Source organism: Falco biarmicus, chromosome 9 (assembly GCF_023638135.1).
Source record: "Falco biarmicus isolate bFalBia1 chromosome 9, bFalBia1.pri, whole genome shotgun sequence".
Lineage (NCBI taxonomy): Eukaryota > Metazoa > Chordata > Aves > Falconiformes > Falconidae > Falco > Falco biarmicus.
The window spans coordinates 7,562,923-7,583,755 of record NC_079296.1 but is presented as its reverse complement, the minus strand read 5'-3'; the positions used below and the strand labels follow the sequence as shown (position 1 = coordinate 7,583,755).

The 20,833-nt window shown below is 48.6% G+C and overlaps 1 protein-coding gene across 1 annotated transcript in view; it reads right to left on the bottom strand.

Moving 5' to 3' along the window:
* Positions 1 to 20,833, bottom strand: part of NACC2 (NACC family member 2) — a 61,649-nt gene that overhangs the window by 27,989 nt on the left and 12,827 nt on the right. The gene's annotated exons all lie outside the window — the stretch shown is intronic.

Here is a 20,833-nt window from a genome sequence, read left to right as displayed (position 1 = left end):
AATGACTTTTACTTTTGGCTACAGCTTATTCTCCCTGCTTTAAGAAAAAAAAAAAAAAGTAGGCATAATATAATTAACCCTTCAAGGGCAGCTGAGCCCTTGCAGCAACCCGGATCTTCATGTTTTTGTAGAAATTTCAAGACTGGAAAACGCTACTGCCAAAAAGTTCTGGCGAAGGAAGACATTTATACATTAAACTTTTAATACTCTATAAAGTGAAGCTACAATTGCATCTGAGCTTGATCCTTAATGGAAATATAAGCTTGCAGAAAGGGAAAGTTACAGACTGCAGAAATTTAACTCTGTAGTTCTAGAAGCAAATACTAGATTGCACAGGATGTTTTGCAAAACTGAGCTTTCTGATCTTTGACCAAAAAACCTGAGAAACCGAGAATCTGTGACATGAGGTGGTCACCTCAGCCGGCTGCCCACTCTCCCCAGGCTGACAGGGCAAAGCAAATAACCTGCATTTTTCCAACATGGCATTAATTGCCTACACTTCAGCAAACAAGCCTATCTCTCCCCTCTTCCCGGGGTGGGGTGGTGGTGGGGAAACCCCTGCAGACTCATCCCCGACTCCCAGCATCAAGGCAGGAAGTTCAGGAGACCCGACCCTGACTTTTCATTTCTGCCTTCTCTGCTCCTGCAACAAAACCCTTCACTGGTCCGACAAATCCTGCCCAAAGCTTCAGGATGGGACTATTTCTGTAACATGCCATAAAACGCCCACAGACAACGCTGCAGCCCTGAGTATTTATATATATATGATAGCAGAATATAGAATAATAGGTTAATCTATTATATATATTTTTAAATATATATATATAAAAGATATATGCTCAAGTACATCTTCGGAGCCAACACCAACACCTTACAGGTTCTGTGCTGCTGTGCCACAGCTGACCAGCCACGTCCCCAGGATTGCCCCGCTGATGCACAGCCCCAGCTAAAGCACATATGTGGCTCGGATTTGGGGGTTTTACGGAGGTGCAAGCCTCATGCAGCAGAGGACGGGCAGAGGTTGAAAGTAAGAAAGTCTCCCCAGCGTTCAGGACATGCTTCAGACACGTGCTGCAAACACCGAGCTGATCCCATGCCAATGAACACCAACTGACACCCCCCACCCCCACCCCCCCAAAAAAAAGTATAGCTAATGCCTATGGATTAATAATCCAGTGGATCACAAGCATACTCTAAATCCCTGTTTAGTTTGCTGGTTCTTTCTATGAGGTAGGCACAAGCACTATAAAATTATTATATTTTTTAAATACACAAGTACAAATAGTTATTAATGCTCATTAACCAACAAGGCAACCCCCTGAAATTAGAGATCAATCACTTCTGCTGCCTCCCTCGCATGCAAGGGTCTGTCTCAAACCAGTATGAGCCTGGTGGGGCTTTTTTTTCTTAAGCATGTGGGATACTTGAATACAGATGAATTGAGTTTTAAAGGAAAAAAAACCCCAAGCAGCAACTTCTGGGCCAAGTTCTTGTGTGCCAAACTTTTCAACTGCCACAGCACAGCTCGACAGTGTTTCAAAAGAATTTAAGCACTGTTTTGAATACTGCTGACAATCTTCCTCATCAAAATTTGTAATTTAAATACCTCAAATCTGAAAAGCACGCTCCCTGGGGCAGGCTCCATTCTCCCTCCCCACCGCCCACCCTCCCCAAGCCCCATTCGGCACAAAACCCGTGGCTTTCCATATCTGCCTGGCTTTCCCCCCACCTCCCGCAGCCCCCCAGCATCGCCCCCCAGGGGCCCCCGTGCTTGGGCAGAACCTTGTTCCTCGGATTACCCGTGGATGAAACCTCTGCGTGTGCTGCAGCGCCCCAAAACACCGTTATTTTCCTCTTTTACAACCACAATGCTACTTTGGGGACAAAACTATTCACTGGTTTAGAGATAAACCCGTGCTAACCAGGCTGCCCTATGGCAAGAAGGGGTTAATCCCAGGAGCCCCACTTCCCAACCCTCTGCTACCCAGCAGCTAAGACATTCCCCTTCGGATGTGTCAATAAACCCCAAAATAATTTTCTGTCAATAAGGCTAATTGGAGAGGAAGGGCAAAATTAATTTCTGGGGGCTGTATGTGATGTTCCAGGCAGCAGCTCCATTTTGGCAGGAGCGTGTTTAAGATTCCCTCCCAGTGCTGCAAAGCACCTTGAAAGGTCGACGAGCGCTTTCATATTCTCAGATCCATCTACAACGCTGCAGCAGATGAAACGGATTGACCTAGACGAGAACTGAAACACTCTCTGTGAAATAATCCATCAACACCCTTCGCCAGCCGCAGCCGCCTTTGTCATGGGCACGCTTGGAAATCGCACCTACCTATTGCAGCCGATCCGGGGCTCGATGGGTTTTAAATCACGGCCCCATTCTCCTGGGATGTAACCGAACACGGCATCGATAGCTGCAGAGCCGCGGAGACGGCACACAACATAAAATACCTCCATATTAAAGTGTGTGCAAAGCCTGTGCCCATTACCGAACTCATTAAAGACAGTGATACTTTGTAACATACTCTAATCTTTAATATTCATAGCTTGCTTCATTTGCATATCATGCCATAAATAGTTGAAGCAGAGGTAAAACACAAAGCGCTCTACTTGCATTTCTAATTATGCCTAAAATCAAATGTAAATCACAACACATCCAAGACACTGAAAATATTAAATTTGCTGTCTCTCCGTTAAGATTTTTTTTTAAAAAAAAACCACAACAAAAAACAAAACACACACGCACAAACCCAATTATTTTTAAAAAGAAAAATCAAAGGGGCTTATAGGTGTGTGTAGCAGGGAGGATGCTGTTTTAAGTGGGGGGTTCACACATGCGAGCCCCAGCGACGGACCCCAGCCGTAGCCCCTGGGGCCAGCGCTGGCACCGGCTCATCTCCCAAACTCCTAAAAAACCTGCATTTCCCACCATGCTGTGCTGCAGCTGCTCATTTAACCTTGGTCTTTGAAGAAACAACAGGAGCCTGTTCCTCGGGGGCAGCTGGGAAAGCTGATCTCCAGCGAAGGAGGTAAATTTGAAGCATCAGCTTGAATGTGAACTCCTGCCACGGTGCTGGGCTGGCTGGAGCGCGGTGCTTCGGCATCGCGAGCTGGCGCAGCAGGGGAAGCGGTCCCGGGGCTGGGAGCTGCCAAATCCCCAGGTTTCATGAGAAAAGAGGTGTCCTGGGGTGCCCGCACTCAGCAGCTCCCTGTTCCAGAGGGAAACAGGTGATTTCTGCTCACAAAGTACCCAAACTGTGCCCAGGTGGCATGGGGCATTTTTTTCTGCTCTGCTTTTTCCTGAAACATGGAAGAGCCCTCTGAACTGGTAGCTGCCCCGCGGCACCCACTGACATCAATCCCATGGAAAAGGCTCGAGGTGCCACCCAACTGCCAGCAATGCTATCTGATGTTTCCATCCTTTCGGCTGGGCTTTCCAGAGCCGGGTGCCCTCCAGACACATCCCTGACATTATCCCTTACAATAAAGAGCCACAGCAAATCTACCTGCCTCCTCCAGAGAATGTACTGGGGAACTGGGTGGTGTCATTAACAGCTCGTGGGATTGCAGCCCCCGTGACCCCGGAGGAATGGCTCCACAACAACTCCCATTCCAGGAAAAGCGCGGTTCTGGTGCGGCACAGGATGAGGAGCCAGGCTGCACTGGAGCGGGTTGGCAGCAGAGATGAGACCTGGTGTCCTCCCCTGTACAAGTGAATTAACCACACTTCCCCCACTTCACAGAGGCATCCCAGAACCCAATATCTGTAAAGCTACTTGGTATCCTCGGGTGAAAAGTGTTATTAGTACATTACGGCCAATGGCATAAATAACTCCCCTTTAACAAGCTTGCTTCTGCATCAGGCACCGGGGTCCTCTTGATTTCATGAAACTCAATCACCACCACGTGAAAATGCCCATTTTTAGTTCAAGAGCACTGGCAGGGGCACAGTGTGAGCTCGCACCCACACGCTGCTCCCCACAGGGTGGGTTCCTCAGCCCATGACCCACAGGACCTGCTACAACCCCAACTCAACCCTGGCCCTGCTGCCACATGCCTGCCCTTCCCCATGCCAAGACATCACTCCTTGCCCATTGCACCGATCCAACACACTGCTGCTGCTGAACCTTCCTCCTCTTCATCCATCTCCCCGCTCCTCCTCTTCATGTCCCAACAAGCTACTAGCAACAGAGGGGCACAACTTTCACGGTACTCAAAATAAAATAAAGTTTAATGGATTTCTGTCCAAAGATTTAATTAAAATTATCTAAATTTTGCAAAAGTAGGACACAAATTGCACATCTGGGGAAGCCGTAAGGCGCCCGTGCCCAGCAGAGGAACGCGGAGCGAGGCAGGCTCGCTGCCACACGGCGCGGCCAGCATCCTTTCCCACTTACCTTCCCTTTACCGCTGGGATTCCAGCTGCATAAACCCACTACATCTTAATGAAAGGCTTTTGTGGGTGGCTGTCCCCAGGGAAAAATACATTTTTAAGTCACTTGAACCGAGACTGATTTTGAAGAAAGAGCCAGCTAAGTATCACCAAAGGGAGCCGGGCACCCGCCAGTCACCCCGGCTGGGAGTGCGGCTCCAAGCCATCGCCTCTCCCTTATTAGATTTTTCCCATTTTACAAAAAGCTTAAAGAGACTTCTGAGAATGCAAAGCTGAAAGGAAAAAAAAACCAAAAACAACTGTTTATCATCACCATGTTCTGCTCCTACTTGTACACCAGGTTTCCAGTGTCCTCAAATCCCATCAGTAAGTGGGTCCAGGGATTTATGTGAGGGTCCCCCCATGCTCTTGTCCTCCCCTGGTGCTACAGCTCATCCTGCCCCTTTCCAGATCTGTGTCCAGCTCAACAACAATATCGCATTGGTTCTATTAAAGAGCTGAAAAATCTTTTTTGCAATATCAACTTCCAAAGAATTCCAAGACATCCTTAAATTTAACCCCAAAAGGTGAGTGTTTGCTCCGTCCCCCAGCCCGTGCTGAGGGAGAAGTGAAAGCGAGCTGCTCACAGCCTGCAAAGCTTTTCTGCTGTTCGTATGTACCCTGGCATCTTGCCCGGACCTATTTTTAAGCCCATTTACTAGAAATCCCACAAATTAAAGGAAATACGGATAATGTTGTAAGAATCCTTTGGGCCAAATAAAAGCTACACATAATTTTCCTTGTGCATCAGAGTAAGATCCTTAACCACAAAAACCAGATTTCCCCAAAGCTCTTTTGCAACAGCAAGAGAATCTTGTTTTGTAAAAAGTTGCTTTGATTCACTCCTGGATTACAGGGAGCGCAGCAGACACCACTGCCTCCCGGCCAAACCAGGAGAGGTGATTACTGTTATGAAACAGAAAGGTGTTAGGAGAACACAAATAAATTAAACATCTCTAGCTCTGGAATAGTGACTATTAATGACAGCAAAGCGTGCAGAAAGCACTCATGGAGAGAGGCTGCAGGATGTAGGTTATTGGGTTTTTTTCCTTTTTCCTCTGCAGAGTAGACTGTGGCATGTTTTTAATTTCTAGCTTCTTTCAAACGGTGTGTTCACAGTGCTCATGAAGGGCCAACGTGCTGAAAAGCCTCCTCCAGCACCCTGCTGTCCTGGGCAAATTCCTGCTTGGTGCACCCCAATCCCACCTTCTCCCAGCTCCGAGAAACCCTGATAATCTGGCTTTGACAAACCATCAAATCAGAAGACCACCAAACTCATGTCACTTGTCCTCATGCCAAATCCTGACCTGTTCCAGGCAGGACAGTCACCGCAGACTCCCTTCTCCATCCTCTCCAGTCCCCATCCCTAACTGCATCCCAGTACCACAGCGGGGCTGGGGGTCCTGCCCCCCCAGGACAGGGACAGGATGATGCCAACACAAACTGTGCATCACGCCAGCCATGGTGATGGGCCTCCACACCATCTCCTCGGGGATTTTATATAAAACAGTGATTTCATGCAAAAATAAATCTGAGTTCCGTATCTCTGTATTTATATAGTTACAGTGGGGTCTCGTGAGGTGAGCACAAGGGAGGGGCAGTGCAGGAAAGAACTGATGGGTCCTTCTGCAGGGAGCTCACCCACCACCCTGGAAATCTCCATCCTGGGTGAGTGGTACCCGTGGCTGGAGACAGAAGCCCCCCATTGGGTGTCAGCCCCCCGTTTCCCACGGGCACCCCTCACCTGCTGCCACAGGGAATGGGGAAGGGGCAATCGGCTCCGACGGCCCTTCCCCTCCACGCACTCCCCAGCTGGAGGGGGCTGTCCCTTCCCTTTCACCCCTTCCCCGCATCGCCTGAAGGAGCATCCCACTGCAGCATCTTCTGCTGTTGGGAAGGACAGAGAGAGCTGCTGGTTTATACAGCATCCGCAATTTTAACTATGCAAAAGACTCCATCGTGCTAAATAAACTCCAGTAACAGCTCTCATATTTCGGTAGGATTGAAAAGACACTAGCAACCAGACACAGGTTTCAATAAAATTCAGAAGACAAGCAGAAACAGCCCCAAAACACAACAGTAAAAGGCTGCATTTGTGGTTAGTCCTTGCAGGGAGGGGATGAAGGGAAGGTGCGTCCTTCCCAACAGCAATAAAGCGAAGCAAAGCAATCATCATCAAACCCGGCTCCCCCTTCGCTCTCATGCATCCCCAGCAGTCACTTAAAATGTCTTCCTCGCAAACATTTCAGCTTCCTTTTAAAAAGAAAAATAATTGTACCAGGGTATAATCACTTCTCTCCTACAAATGCACAGATCCAAACAGTTAAACACGCAACTTCGGGAACTTTCCCAAGATATATTTGTTTTGCATGGAAAACAAATGTTTGGGGTTTTTTTCCTGCCTGGGAAAAATATTTAAGCACTAAGTTTGTGAAGCCAAGTTCATTTATTCCTGTTTTACGTTGCTGCTCATGGGGATGTGGTGCTGGCTGATGTCGCGAGCCCCCGGCCCACGGCTGCACTGGCACGTGGCCCCAGGAACACTGGCCTGGGAAATGGTTTTCTCCATGGCACGGGATGGCAGGACATGTCGAAGGATGACACTGCAGCCACCCTTCCCTGAAAGCCGGAGGTTTCCCTCCCAGCCCCGCCGGCTGCAGTTCATTGCCATCACACTCCTCAAAACGGTAAGTCTTTTCACAGCGATGCTCTTAGAAATAGCAATACTTGATTTGCATTTCCCTGCGCACCTGCCTTTCTTACGGAATTCCTGGCCTCACTGTGTGCAGACAAACTCCTCCTTGTCCCCGCAGCTCCAAGCATCTTCCACCTCCGCCGGCCCTGGGTGGGACCAGAAAGCTGAGGCAGCAGCGGGGAGCAGTCCTGCAGCTGGGATGCCGGCGGGGAGATGGGGGACAGGCAGCTGTCCCCACCGAGGTGGCAGTGTGGCAGTGAGGTACACGGTGCTGCCGTCGCCGTACAGAGCAGCAGGACTCATTGCACAGATATTACTGAACACAAACCAGCCCCGTTTCTCAGGCCAGGTTCTGCTTTCACCTGCACCAGTACCTTTGGCAGATGCATTTCAGAAGCGCGTGAATACACCTCCCCTGCATCCCTCGCCGCCTGCCGTGCAGTGCCCTGCTCCCGGGGAGCCGGTGGGGATGCAGAGCGGGAGGCAGCAGTGGCAGCACGGGGCGCTGACAGCCACCTCGCTTGCCCCCAAATTGGGGAACCCGGAGAACAAGCCTTGGTCCTTCACTGGGGACCGATGTAGGAGCAGGCATGGAAAAAAGCCCCCCCTGGGGCCAAGTACCACGTGCACGTGAGAACATGGGGGGCACCAAAGGGTACCCCTGCAGCAGCATCCCCGAAGCACAGCTGGGTGGCAGCTGCCCCAGGCAGCCCCTCAGCACCCAGACACCGACCTTCCCAGGACAAAACAAGGGAATATGGCCTGTAAGGGCTTTCCATGCTGAGAAAGAGCTTCCACATGCCAGCTGGGACCCCCCAAGGTCCCTGCCCTGGGAGCAGAGATTGGTTTGCATGCCGGCAGCCCTCCCCTTCCTGCGCAACAGCCCTTTTCCCAATTCCTATGAACTGGGAATGACAGACAATCCTGTTCTCCCAGGGAGCTCTCTGCCAGGGAATTCCTGCTTATTTCTAAGAAGGGCTCGTTCTGGCCTGCCCCTGAGCAACACCAGCCTTTCATCAATTAAAAGACGATAAGAGAGATCTGTTCAGCCCCGGATCTCAATTACTTGCTCAGACACCTGGAGACTTTTCACACCAGCCGCCAGGTCCTTCAGCTTTTTGCAGCAACACAGCAAGTGATTTGCCTCTATTTTTTCCATTTCTCCGTGTATTTTTGAAAAATCTTTCTGGCCAGTTAAACCAGAACCATCACGATTGCGAAATCCAGGAAATTTGCTGCAACGCTCTGTAACACTTGCAAGGCAATTAGCCAAAACCTCACACAAGTAAGCTTTTTTTGCCACACCATTCTAACCACCGAGCATTAACCCATTTTCTTAGGAAACAACATCTGCTGAAATAACTTCCTAATCTAGGAGCAGGCATGGAAAAGAAGCCGCTGCAGTCTCTCCAGCCCACAGTAAACTGAATTTTCAAGAAGAGTTGTCCCACTCAGAGGGTACCGACTCGCCCCAGCTGAGCAAATGGCTCCTTACACAGACCCTCTCCCCAGAATATTTATTACCTGGTCAGGAACAGTAGCATCGAAGGTTTCCCTGCAGCACCGATACGCTTAAGAGACGGTGCTTCCCCATAGGAGCCCACGGCAGAGGCGATGGTGGAGCAGCCTGGGGCTTTGGTGCAGGAATTTCCACCCCTGAACCCAACTGTCGTGGGGTCTCTTGGAGCTACACCCTATAGCTGTAGGAATAAATCAAGGCACAGGCAGGAGAGCTCCTGGGTAATCATTGGTAAGAATAAAGAAACCACTGGGCAATAAAGCAACCATTTCCACTCCCTACCCCTGCATTTACACAGCTTTTCTTCCTGGGAAGATGTCAACATACAGCAAAAATTAAGCTTCATGATTTGCCCTAGGAAACAGTTCTCACAGATAAACTGAGGCAGAGCATGATAACGTAACCAACGTTACACAGTGAACCAGCGCTGGCAGGCAGAAGACAAAAATCACACTCGATACTTTTCCCTATTTCAGATTAAAACAGCAGCTCTGCTTCTGTGCTATTTGTTATAACTCATTCTCTCCCTTATTCTCTATCCCTGCTTTCTCCCCCATCCTGAAAAACCAATAAAATAAAATAAAAAGCTTCCTTTTGGGAATGCAGCATTAATAATACTGCTACCATCTGTTGATAAGTCCAACGACCTGCACAGGGAGGGAAGAGGCTGCAAAGCTGAAAGGGAGTCAAGTGTTTGCATGGTTTTATTGAGAAATGAAATCCAGCTTTAAACACAGTAAATCGGAGACTATTCTGAATCACCTCTTGAATTTTTTAATGCTACTCCTGGGAGCACTGAAGGTAAATATGTTAATTTGACTTCAATCATGGTGCAGGAAAAAAAAAAAGCACAGTGTATTAGTTTAGGGTACCAAGTCTTAAAACTATTCATGCATTTCTGCATATTTTATACTCAGCAAATAAAGTTCCAAGGTTCTATAAGGAGGCTGCAAAATTATTCTGAGTAAGCAATAATGAGGTGTGCATTATATAAGGCTGATACTAATGGTAATCTATTATTAAAATTTAAGAGTTATAGCAGCTACATTGCAAACAGTCCTACAGCACTTTTCCTTCCCTAGGAAGGGAAAGCAGCAGCTGGAGAGGGAGGCTGGCGAGACAGTGGGTTTTGTACGTGGTGCACGGGGTATTGCTCCCCGACCGGGTGTTGCACCCCAGGTCCTTGGGGTCATCGCTCTGATGTCTCTAGTGAGCTCCCCCGCAGTGTAGCACCACCGCCCGCTCAGGCACGGTCACGAGCCACGGCAGGTTCATATTCCCAGCGTGTTTAATTCTCTGCCTGATGTTTCAGCGTAAAGGATCTCCTAAAATGCACCGGGCATTAAAAAATTAACAGGGTTTCAAGTTTGTATGCTGCAGCGATCCTCAGGGCTATCTTGATGCTTGATTTCTGCTGCGATACCCCACTTAGGCTGCAAGGAGGCCAGGAATGTGGCCCAGTAAAACCCAACCTGCTTCTCCTACCTGCCAAATCCCCTCCAGAAGTCCAAGAAAAGCAGCATCACGACATCCCGGTTGGATACATGACCCACGTCAGTATTCAAACACATCAAGGGAAGAGCGCGGCACTGCATCGCATCCTAGTGATGCCCACCAAGCTCAAGCACTTTGCTTGGTGCTGGTGTGAGCTAGACCTGCTGTGTTCCGCTCGGATGTTGTCCTGGGAACCGGCCACTCTCCCCAAGGGGGAACCACTGGGTGCTGTGGGACCTGTCCCCGGCACCTCTCAGCACTGCTGTGAGAGAAACAAATGGCAAACCCGCCGCCCCCCCCCGCCCCAACCCCCCAAGTTTGGCTTATCTTCCTCCTTCCTACATCTTTTGGTGAGAATCAAAAGGAGTCTCTGGGGGCTGTAAATCTGTATCTGACAAACCCGTACAGAAATAGGCACATCGGCGAGGGCCCAGGCGCTGCAGCAGCGCTGGGCATCTCCACATTTTAACCTGTTATAACTCTGTCTCGCGGGGTTCACAGACCCCAAACACATGCTGGGAACTGGGTGGTCTTGCTGCCATCACCTGTCCCTTGGAGGACCCCCCCCGCTTCGGTTTGCATGAAATGCAAAATTCAATTTTAGCTACATTTCAGAGTGTATTGCTAGTGTACAGCCAAGTTCTTTTTTTCAAATGAAATTTTTCAGTGAATTTAGATCCCAAAGGCAGTGTTCTGCCCAAACCAAAGGATAATAAAGCATAATAATTTCAGGAGAAACAAACTTACTCTGAGACCTTTCTGCACAGAAAAGGATCTCAAATAGTGACGAGCTCTTTGCTCTCCAGGCTGGATGGGACACTGGGGAGCAAACCAAAGCAGAAAGGATGGAGGGGGCACAGAGCAAGTCGGCATTTGCTGGGTGCTTACAGCATCCACCTGCTCTGTCGGCCCATTCCCTGCTGTATCACCACCTACCTGGGCTGAAGGAGTTAACAACCCTTCTGGGATGGCGTAACAGGAGACCAGAGTTAGTCATCTAGGCATGTCCTGATCGGTATGAACGGGAGCTGGCGTGTGAATGAAGTTGCCTTGGAGATGCAGCCAAAACCAATGACCAGATATTAACTTTTCACAACGGGGCTGCCAAGGGAGGCAGAACATGCAAAACCAGCAGGACGACAGTTTCCAGCCAAAGGCGGGCGCATCCGGATACAATAGGAAGGACCCCCAAGCCCACCCCCACCCCACCCCCCGAGAAGTTAAACCCCACATGTCTTTGCTCAGGAGGCAGGAGAAATTTCCCCTTGCAAAGCCAAGCGGGCCAAGAAGGGCTAGCAACAGAACCCTGGTCTTGGACGTTATGGGGGTGGGTAAGTGACCCCTGGATGCAAGATGCTGTCTGCCCTTGGTCTAATTTTAAAGTTGATATTAAAGACACCGGCACCCATCTCCTTACTTTTTTCTGGAAGCAGCTTCATAAGCAGAAAAAAACAGCTATGGGCACCTTACACAATGAGATGTCATTAAACAAAACCAGTAACAAGTCATTCAAAGGCTGGGCTGGCGAAGGATTAACATGTCAGCAGACATCCCCTGCCCAGCCCCCCATGCTTTACCTCCGCTTCCCAAGGCAGTTTTGGAGGTGGATGAGCAGGATGGGGCGGCTGCTCCAGCCGCCTGCTGGGCTCCTCCGCTGGCACCCGGCATGGTCACTCGCCAGGAGGAAACTCTGCTTCAGGCAGAGGTTTCTCCATCTCAGCTCAGAGCCAGGCAGCTTCCTACGGGGCGTCTCTCCCACCCTGCTTCCCAAGGGAACTGGGCGAGGTGGACAGCGGCGACCACCCAGGCTGCACCAGCAAGAGCATCCACGGAAGCCCACGGATGAAGAGCACGATCAAAGCTCCGCTCCCCTGGACCTCACCTCCCTCCAGCCTCACCGCAGCACTGACCCAGGCAAAGAAGCTGCTTTTCAGCCACGAGAAGGCTTGCAGTGCCTGAGATGAATCGGTGCATCGCCCACCCCTCCCTGGGCAAACACTGCCTGCCGCTGGAGGACACACACCACCAGGGGGGCACCCCCCACACCACCCCACTTTCCAACCCAAAGCCTGACCCCGAAGAGGAAGGTGCTTTTCAGGCTCTACCTCACCCCGGCTCACCCAGGGAATGACTTACGGGGGGACAGGATGCGGGAGAGCCGTGATCCCCCCATCACTGCTGCGCTGGCCGTGGAACCCAGCCCCCCCGCCCCCCCCCCGCCATGGACGGGCTGTAACACTGCTCCACAGGCTGCCTGGGCCACCACGGAGCCCAGCAGCGCCCGCCACCTCTCTCGAGAGGAACGTGAGATGAAATGGACACATTTGTATTAAAGCCTGAAATGCAGAAAGCTCCCCGTTCCCATCCGCATGCCAGCCCCTTGATATTTTTTCCCAGAAGGAAAAACAGAAGATGCTTTCCATAAGCAGACGATTTCAGCAGCTAATTTTACCATCACTTATGGTCGACTTTATGACTAAGATTTCATGCTGACTATATTAATCCTGTCAAATTTCAGAGTGAGAGAGAAATGATACTGTATATTTTATGGCTGCAATAACTTCTAAGCCATTAGACATGCATGCTGACATGAAAGTAATCAAATTGATTTTTTTCCTATTACAACGAAGAACTTTGTATGAGCAAATAGTCTTTCTGGCACAGGAACGAAACCCCAAGAAGCCTGCACTTGCTCAGGAAATTAGGAAATCGCCACGAGCCATCGTTCAGAAATTTGGCTATTCTGCTTACTCACACGCTCTTGTCACCAAAGCTGGAAGGAACACGCTACAGTCATCCAAACGATTGACAAGAGCCAACACCAGGGATAACTGGAGGTTCCTGAAGCAATGTTAAATATTGCAGACGTTGCCGTTAAGTGCTTTTCCAGCATTAAAGGCTGCACCGAGCCTTTGCTAACCCACCCAGCCCCTCGCACGGGACAGCAGCTTGCTGGCCACTTCTCCAGGCGTTGGGTGTACAAGCCAGAAGAGGTCAGAAAAAGTTGTTTAGAGGGCTTCTCAGCAAGTCCTGAAGACCTCGAAGCACTAACAGATACACTAGAGGTGCCAAGCTGATGGGCTTAAGCCCTTTGTGCACATTGAGGCAGCAGGACATGAGAAAGCCCAATGCCAGGAGGCCAGCTGAGAAAACCAGCTTCATTGTCAGCCCAGCCTCTCCTCCATCCCTCCGCAGAAAGCAGAGAGAAAGATAATTTAAAATAATTCTTTACATGTAAATAGGCTTTTAATCCTAAGTTCCACTTGCTTAGCGTCTTGGCGGTTTTTTTGAAACCCAACTCATACCTGCACTCAAAACTGGGAAGCCCTTCTCTGATTTACAGCAATTACCCAAAATACTAATTTAAAATCCTTTAGCATAACGTGCTTGTAAAGTTCTAGAGAAAGTCAGGTCAAAAGAGACCCCGTGATGGCAGAGGTGATGGTCGGGGTGTCCCTGGCGTGCCAGGGCAGCCCGTGGTGGAGGGCACGGCTGCTGCCCAGAGCTGGGGCTCTGCACGGTGAGGGGGAACCGCTCCCTGCACCTGCACGGGGCAACAACGCGTGCAAACCTGTTCTCCTCCTCTGACGCGTGAGGGCACGTTGGGTGTGAAAGGACAAGGCGGGCTAGGCTCAAAATCTTGAAAGACGTGGCAACCAGAAACAATTAAGTGTAGATAACGAATATAATGTAACAGGCTTACATGTCACCCTGACAGGCGTAGCCACGTCTCTGCCATAGCCACTAAAACTTCAGATTTTCTTTGAATTTTAAACACAGATCTCACACCTTATTGAGAATACTGCTACCAATCATGAAATCAAATTAGATCTTTCAAACCAAGTAACCTGCATGGTGTGCTAAACCTGTCTAAAGGCTCAAACGATGACGGGTGTGTGTAGGTACGTGTGTATGTGTAACTCCTCCAGGCTAGCAAAAGAACTGCAGATTTAACATGCGTTCAGTTGCAAATCAAAATGTTTTAATGGCTCTCTATCACTAAGACCTATTTTTCGTTTTCTTTTGTGTGTTGTTTGTTTAAAAAAAAACCAACACAAAACAAAAAGAACTCAGAAAGACAAAAGCATAACCCCACAACTACAGGGATCGCCTAAACCAAGATTTGCTAAATGACAATTTTCGTGAACTCATTTGTCTTACTACACAAGATATTTGTAAAGTCATCGGTGTTGCTGCTGCAATCCAAACATGCAAAAGGTTTCCACACATTTCATTAAGCAGAATGAACTAACTGTGGGGGTCACTTTGACTTTTTTTTTTTTTTTTTAATTTAGCCTTAATTCTGATTTAAGATTTAGCTCCTTTCCCAAACAGAAGTTCACAAAAGCAAAGACTCACACTTGCAGCCGTAAAGCCTCTTGCTGTGCACCCACGTAGACGCAGTTTGTTATCCGTTTTTTTTTACCTTGCAGAACCCAAATAAAACCGCCCTGTGACTCTGCCACGATTTCTTTTCGGGGAGCTCTCCCCAAGCCAGGCTGAGCAAACAGCCCCTCGCTGCTTTTTCCACTTCTTCCAGCGTTTACTGTTCACCTACTTGGTCCATGAGTGCCCTCCCAACCAGCACAGCAGCACCTGCGGTTCATCGCCCACACTCCTTTGCAGTGACCGCAGCGCTCCGCACTGCTGCTACAGGCACGGAGGGAAGGGACGGGCTTGGTGTGACAACCCCAGCCACACTGGGGGACAGGGCCAGCGTTGAGGGCTTCCTATTGCTACAGCCCCAGCTCGCATCACCTCCAAGCAGAGCTGGGTTTGGGGTTTTTTTGGTTTGGGGGTTTGGTGGGGATTTTTTTGTTGGTTTTTTTTGGGTTGGGGTGTTTTTTAATTGCATCTAAGCAAGCCCTATCCCAACAAAACCCAAGCCTCAGCACCATTAACCAGAACCCACCAAATGGGTCCCTTCCACTGCCATGGTCTGTAAGGATCCAGCCTCCTGAAGCCAGCCTGGTCCACGTACCGGGATCTGCAGCTGCAGCTCCCGGAGGAAGATGACTAGTCAGCACATGAGGCATGAGCCACAGCCCATAATCACCTTCACCTGAACCGCGGCGCCTTCGGCTACCCAGTAGGAAACAGAGAACCCTTTTAGCCAAATCATTACAAAATCATGCTTTAAAGTTATTACCCAAACCTCCCAAATCCATAGTTTTGCAAAGGTAAGAGGGGTCTCCTGGGAGAGGAGGCGAACAGTATCCATGAGTTTCTCATGACCTTACGGAGATTGCCATGACAACACCGCTTCGATCCTCCAAACATGGATATATTCATTTGCACTAGTGTGATTGAGAATAATTAGAGCGAGATTCCCCGAGCCGGGGAGTCACAATCGTACAGCGGTTCATGGCAGCGGAGCCCAAGTTTTGAGGGAAGCAGCCTCAAATTTAAATGTAAAAAAGAAAACCGACAACACTCTTTAGAGCCGCGTGACCTAATTCATTATAAAGAATGTCAGTTAGCAAACCTTTTAAATAAAACATTAAGCTAGAGGTAATTTGAAGCCTTGTGGATTTTGTTTTACTCAATTATTTTCTAATGCTTCAACTTCAAGAATAAATATGCAGAAATAAAAAAAAATACTAAGGGTTTCATTTAATTCTTTTTCAAAAGAAATGAAGACATTCATACTAAACCCAAATACCCTCAACCGAGCCAGATTTTTAATTAAAACTTTTCCGTCCTACAAGATTCTTCAAGGTTGTACTATCTGCTTCCACATCCACGAGCCAGCATCGCACCTGCAGATGGGCAAGCACCTAATTCACGTTGGCATAACCTCTACCATGCACTAAATTTATTTTTTTTTAATTCCTTGCCCGTAATTTACATAACCAGTTGCCATTCTCATGCTGTTTGTTGGGAAGAGTGTCCCTCCAGCAGAGACAGCAGCAGATCACATTGGCCCCCGCTTTGGTTCTATCAATGCGTGATGGTGACGGCGTGGCTGGAGCGAGGCAGGCAGGGATGAACAACTCGGCAAAGAGCAGTGGCGGATAAAAGCCACTGTTGATCTGCACAGTGTAACATGAGGTTAATTGGGAAAAGGGAGAAAACAAAGGGAAGGAGCTTGATGATTAGTGCTGCAAATGCTCTTTAAGAAATACTATAAACCCCAAAGAAATTCACGCTGCAGCCCATCTCAGAGGCTGGGCTTACCTACAGAAAGAAGAATTTGAGTCTAGAAAATTTCACTGTATTTTAAAAGACTCTAAGGTCTTCCTTCAACCTGGACAAGCTTTTCTGAGTGTTTTGACCCATCACTGGGCAGGTTCCCAATGGGAAATAGGTGACTGATGTGAACAGGCACCCAGCCTCTCCAGGAGGTCCAGGTGCTGCTCTGGACACAACCCAGCTCCATGCTGGGCTCACACCTGAGTCCACCACCATACAGCAACCCTGATCTTTGCATTTACAGTCTTTTTCAAAAGATAAAGGAAAAAACAGCCACTTATATGCAGTCCTGGTGGGGTTTTTTAATTTCCTAACCATTACAGCAGTCCAAGGGAAAAAAAATTCACCCTACTCCCTTGACATGGAATACTCCCGGATATATTTCCAACTGGAAATACAAGAGGAACATGGGAAAAGAGAAATCAGTTGTCCAGCATGAGCAATAACTCTGCTGTCCCAGTTGAAGCCAGCACTGGGCACGCACACAGGCAGATTCGACACCAGCAAGCCCAGCAGCACAGCCCACCTCTGAGGACAGAGCCCACACAGGACAGGAAAAAAAAAAAAAAAAAAAAAAAAAGAGGAAAAAAAAAAAAAAGAAGTTTAGAGCTAAATATTTTATTTCCATTTGGCAGCATCACTGTTTTCAAGAGGATACCAGGAAGAAATTTGCAGAAAAGTGCTCAACACCGCTCCGCCAGCAAGTCCGCACCACAAAACACTCAGGAGACAAAGAATGCCAGAAGATAAAAAGATTCCTTTCTGCCACTGTGTTTAGAGTAAAACACCACGCTACTTTGATTTATCCTTCCATGTAATCTTGGAAAAAAAGTAAAATAAGTCACCCCTTCCCAGGAATTCATTAAGTGGGTTCCAGCATGCACCTCCACGCTCCAGCTCGCCGTGGGGGGCAAGCAGGGTACCAGGAGATGCCCGGGGCAGGCCATGGAAAGCACAGGGCAGAGCTGACTCTTGTAATCGCTCACTGCTGTAATTATCACATCGCAACCACACCCTGGGGCCACTTTCAGGGTATTAAAAGTTCTCCTCCGTGCCACCGAAGTACAGTATCTCGCACTGGGAGCCAGTACAAACAGTGGTACCCAGCTGAGCAGCATCATGTGCGTGGCACTGCTGCATCCCCCCGCCCTGGGCGCTCCGACCCCGCTCTCACCAAGGGCCTCTTTTCAAGATCGAAAACTACTGATGAATCCATTTCTCTGCAGCAGAGAATAAACAAGGATTAGTATTCACCCGTTCATAACAGGGAAACCCTGCAGCTAGAGGTGGAGTCAGTCAATGCCTGAACATCCAGCCTAAGTTGCTTGACGAATGCTAACTACAACTCCCAGCTTATTTATCTAATTTGGTTTGATTTTAAAATATTGAGTTATCTAACCAGACACACACAAAAAAAAAATCTGAAAATTTCCCATGCTATGAAAACTCCCTGTGCCATTTTATGGTGCTACAATTCAATATATATTTCTGAATTTTACTGAGTTTTATCAATCACATTTGTATTGAGAAATGCCTAAAAAAATTCAGGGCAAAGGCTACCATTTTTCAAAATGATCTTAAGTGCCTGAAAAATAGGGTCCTACAGTGAATGAGCCTTTCCAATTCTGACTGTGATCCGTAGCCTGTAAATATTTCAGTCATTTAAACCCGTTACAATATTTACTAGGGTCTATTTTTGTCAATCAATCTATAATAAGAGCAGAACATCCCTTTACATACCTATAAAATAATACTCTCTACTTGAGTAGGGTCTGGTTTCTGTATTAGAAAAGGGCAGCTCTGAACTGATACAACCAGTTTGTCACACAAAAAAAAAAAAAAAAAAAAAAAAGAATATGGAGGAGGGATAGAGTCAGTGGCACAATCCACAATGACTTCAGCCAGGCCAGGATCTCCTCCAAGAACAGGCTGATGATGCTCAGAGAAATGCGAAGAAAAACGGCAGGACCACCCGTCCCACTGCGGGCATCTGTGGTCCCACCTCCCATCACCCAGGCAGTGCCTTTTATTCAGGATGGTCTTACTGGTCCCAGTGATACAGAACCTTAACAGTGCCATAAATGTGGAATATTGAACATCTGGGGAACCTGTCACTGCAAAATAAGTCGGGCAGCTACAAGCACTGCTCATGGTGAAGGCGATGCTCCGCACCCCTGCCCGCTGGAAAGACGAGACACACCACCAAATAATTCCAGAGAGCAATGAATAGCTGAACGCTGTCAGAGCCTGTACTGACTATCAGTACAGATTTAAAACAACGATCTAAATGCGAAAAGCCTGTCTATTCCTGAGCCCATGAGGTACAATACTCTCCCCCCCAGCCCCAGCCCTCATTTTAAAATTCATCCTTTATCAGCTTGAGTTGAGAAAATCCAGTAGAAAGGCACAAATGGATTGTGCTAGTAAGCAGAAAAACTGTTACATCTTCTGAATGTAATTTTGCCAAAAGCCTCTGCACAATTTTTTTTGTCACGCTTTGCATTATGAAGGAAATTTCTTTTTAGAAGAACAGGAGAATGATTTGCATAATATTCTTTGCAAGTTAATATCAGCCTCTGATAATGATCTCTGCATAATGCAAAAACGTTTGAGAAGACTGTTACAACACTAAGTAATCATATTTTAAATTATGTTTCCCTTTATAGAAAGGTGTTGCAAAAACACACAGACATGAAATCTGTCTGTTGAAGTCCCAAGAACCACCTGACCATCTTCCCACTATTCTACTGTTACAGATTGCAACACTGCCTTTCAAAATCTTACAAAACAAATTACACTGCAACAGTCTGGCTTCACAGAAGGCAGAGCTTTTTCCTGTGCTGATGCTCCAGCACATTACATTTCACAAGAGCTTCTGATGTACTGCACAAGTTAAGCAAGGACCTAGAAATTAAGATGGAACACAATTAGACGTACCGCAGTAATTAAGGCAGAATCTCCCGGCCGCGCCGTCACTAAGCTGTGCCACGCCACGACGGAACACCGAGTGGAGGTGGCAGCACCGGGGCATACCCCAACTGCCACCAGGTACTGGGGACACTGGTTTATCTGGGTCACTCCTGCTCGGTGGGCTGCAGAGCCACGCACAGAGCACCAGAAGCGATGACTGTGCCACCACTGCCACGTCCCCACGGCACAAAAAGGTGTCCCCTCCGGCAGCCAGCGATCTTCCCAAAATCTCTCCGAGGGATTAGGTGTTGTGTGATGCAGTCACAAGATCTCTGCTAACGCCATCATTCATGCCTAATTAGGTCAGGAACTAAACATAAAAAGAAGAGGTCCAGGAGGAAGCCATTTATACAAGCCTGCCGAGCAGCAACCTATTAGATGTGGGCACCGGCTATTTCCCTCAGCCCATCTCAAACAGGGGATGTGGGTGGGAAGCTAATGCACTGGGATATTAAATGCTTAATAAGTCACTAAGACTTAACCACAACCAAGTGGTTTAAACCTGAGCTAACCTTCCCCAAACTAAAATAAAACTGTGAAAGGAATAGAGAGAGGTTCCTGGGACAACCGCTGCGCAAGGCAATAAAATGCAGGAGTCGTACGCTTCGATGAAGCAAAGGCAGAGAACGCTTTCAGCCCAATCTATTTCTCATCATAGCAATGATGTAACAGTCTCGGAGGAAAGCATGAGGCAGGATCCACGGCGTAGGCTGCGCTCCCGAGAGTATGGTATGTACCCCAGAGAGCCAGTGTCCCCAGCCCCTGCCCATAGCATCCTCAGGACCACAGAAGAGAGCACATATAGTCCAGCTCGTGCTACCCACGTCTCTGACATATACAACAGGGCATCATTCAGCCTTGAGGGTGGGTGGTGTTTTTCCCCACCTACAAAACTAAGTCTAAAATTCAAATACCAGATCTGGGCAGCCAAGGCACGGAGAAAACAGCCTCCTGCCCGTCAGAGTGCGCTCGGCAAGGCAGCTGTGTGTGCAACAGCTGCACTTGGTGCAGAAAGCGTAACAGAGCCTGTGGTCACTCCTCTCCCCTACACGTTTTGGTAACCTGCAGTTTGTCCAGCCGCGTTCAGCAACAGGCAGGAGAAGAACAACCAGAGTAAGTTCTCAGGCCACAGACCAGCTAGAAAGTGTTTGGGGAGCATTTCTGCAGACGCTTTTGGTGGCACTGGCTGTCACAGTGCCATCAACCCATGTACATGCTCCGAGGTTTTTGCAGGGCCTTCAGCACCTCGAGTCGCCACACACCAGGCTGTACCCACAGATGCTCCAGCACTGCGGACACAACCCCCTCCATCCCCACCAGGCTGTGGGGCACAGTGTGGGGCCAGACACTTTTGCAGTGTATTGCCAGGTGCCAGCACACCCTGCCTGGGAGCAGCTCAGGCTGATCCCCCCCCAGTGCTCCAACCCCATCCTACCACAGAACCATGGAACCACAGAATGGTTTGGGTTGGAAGGGACCTTAAAGATCACCCAGTTCCACCCCCCTGCCATGGGCAGGGTCACCTGCC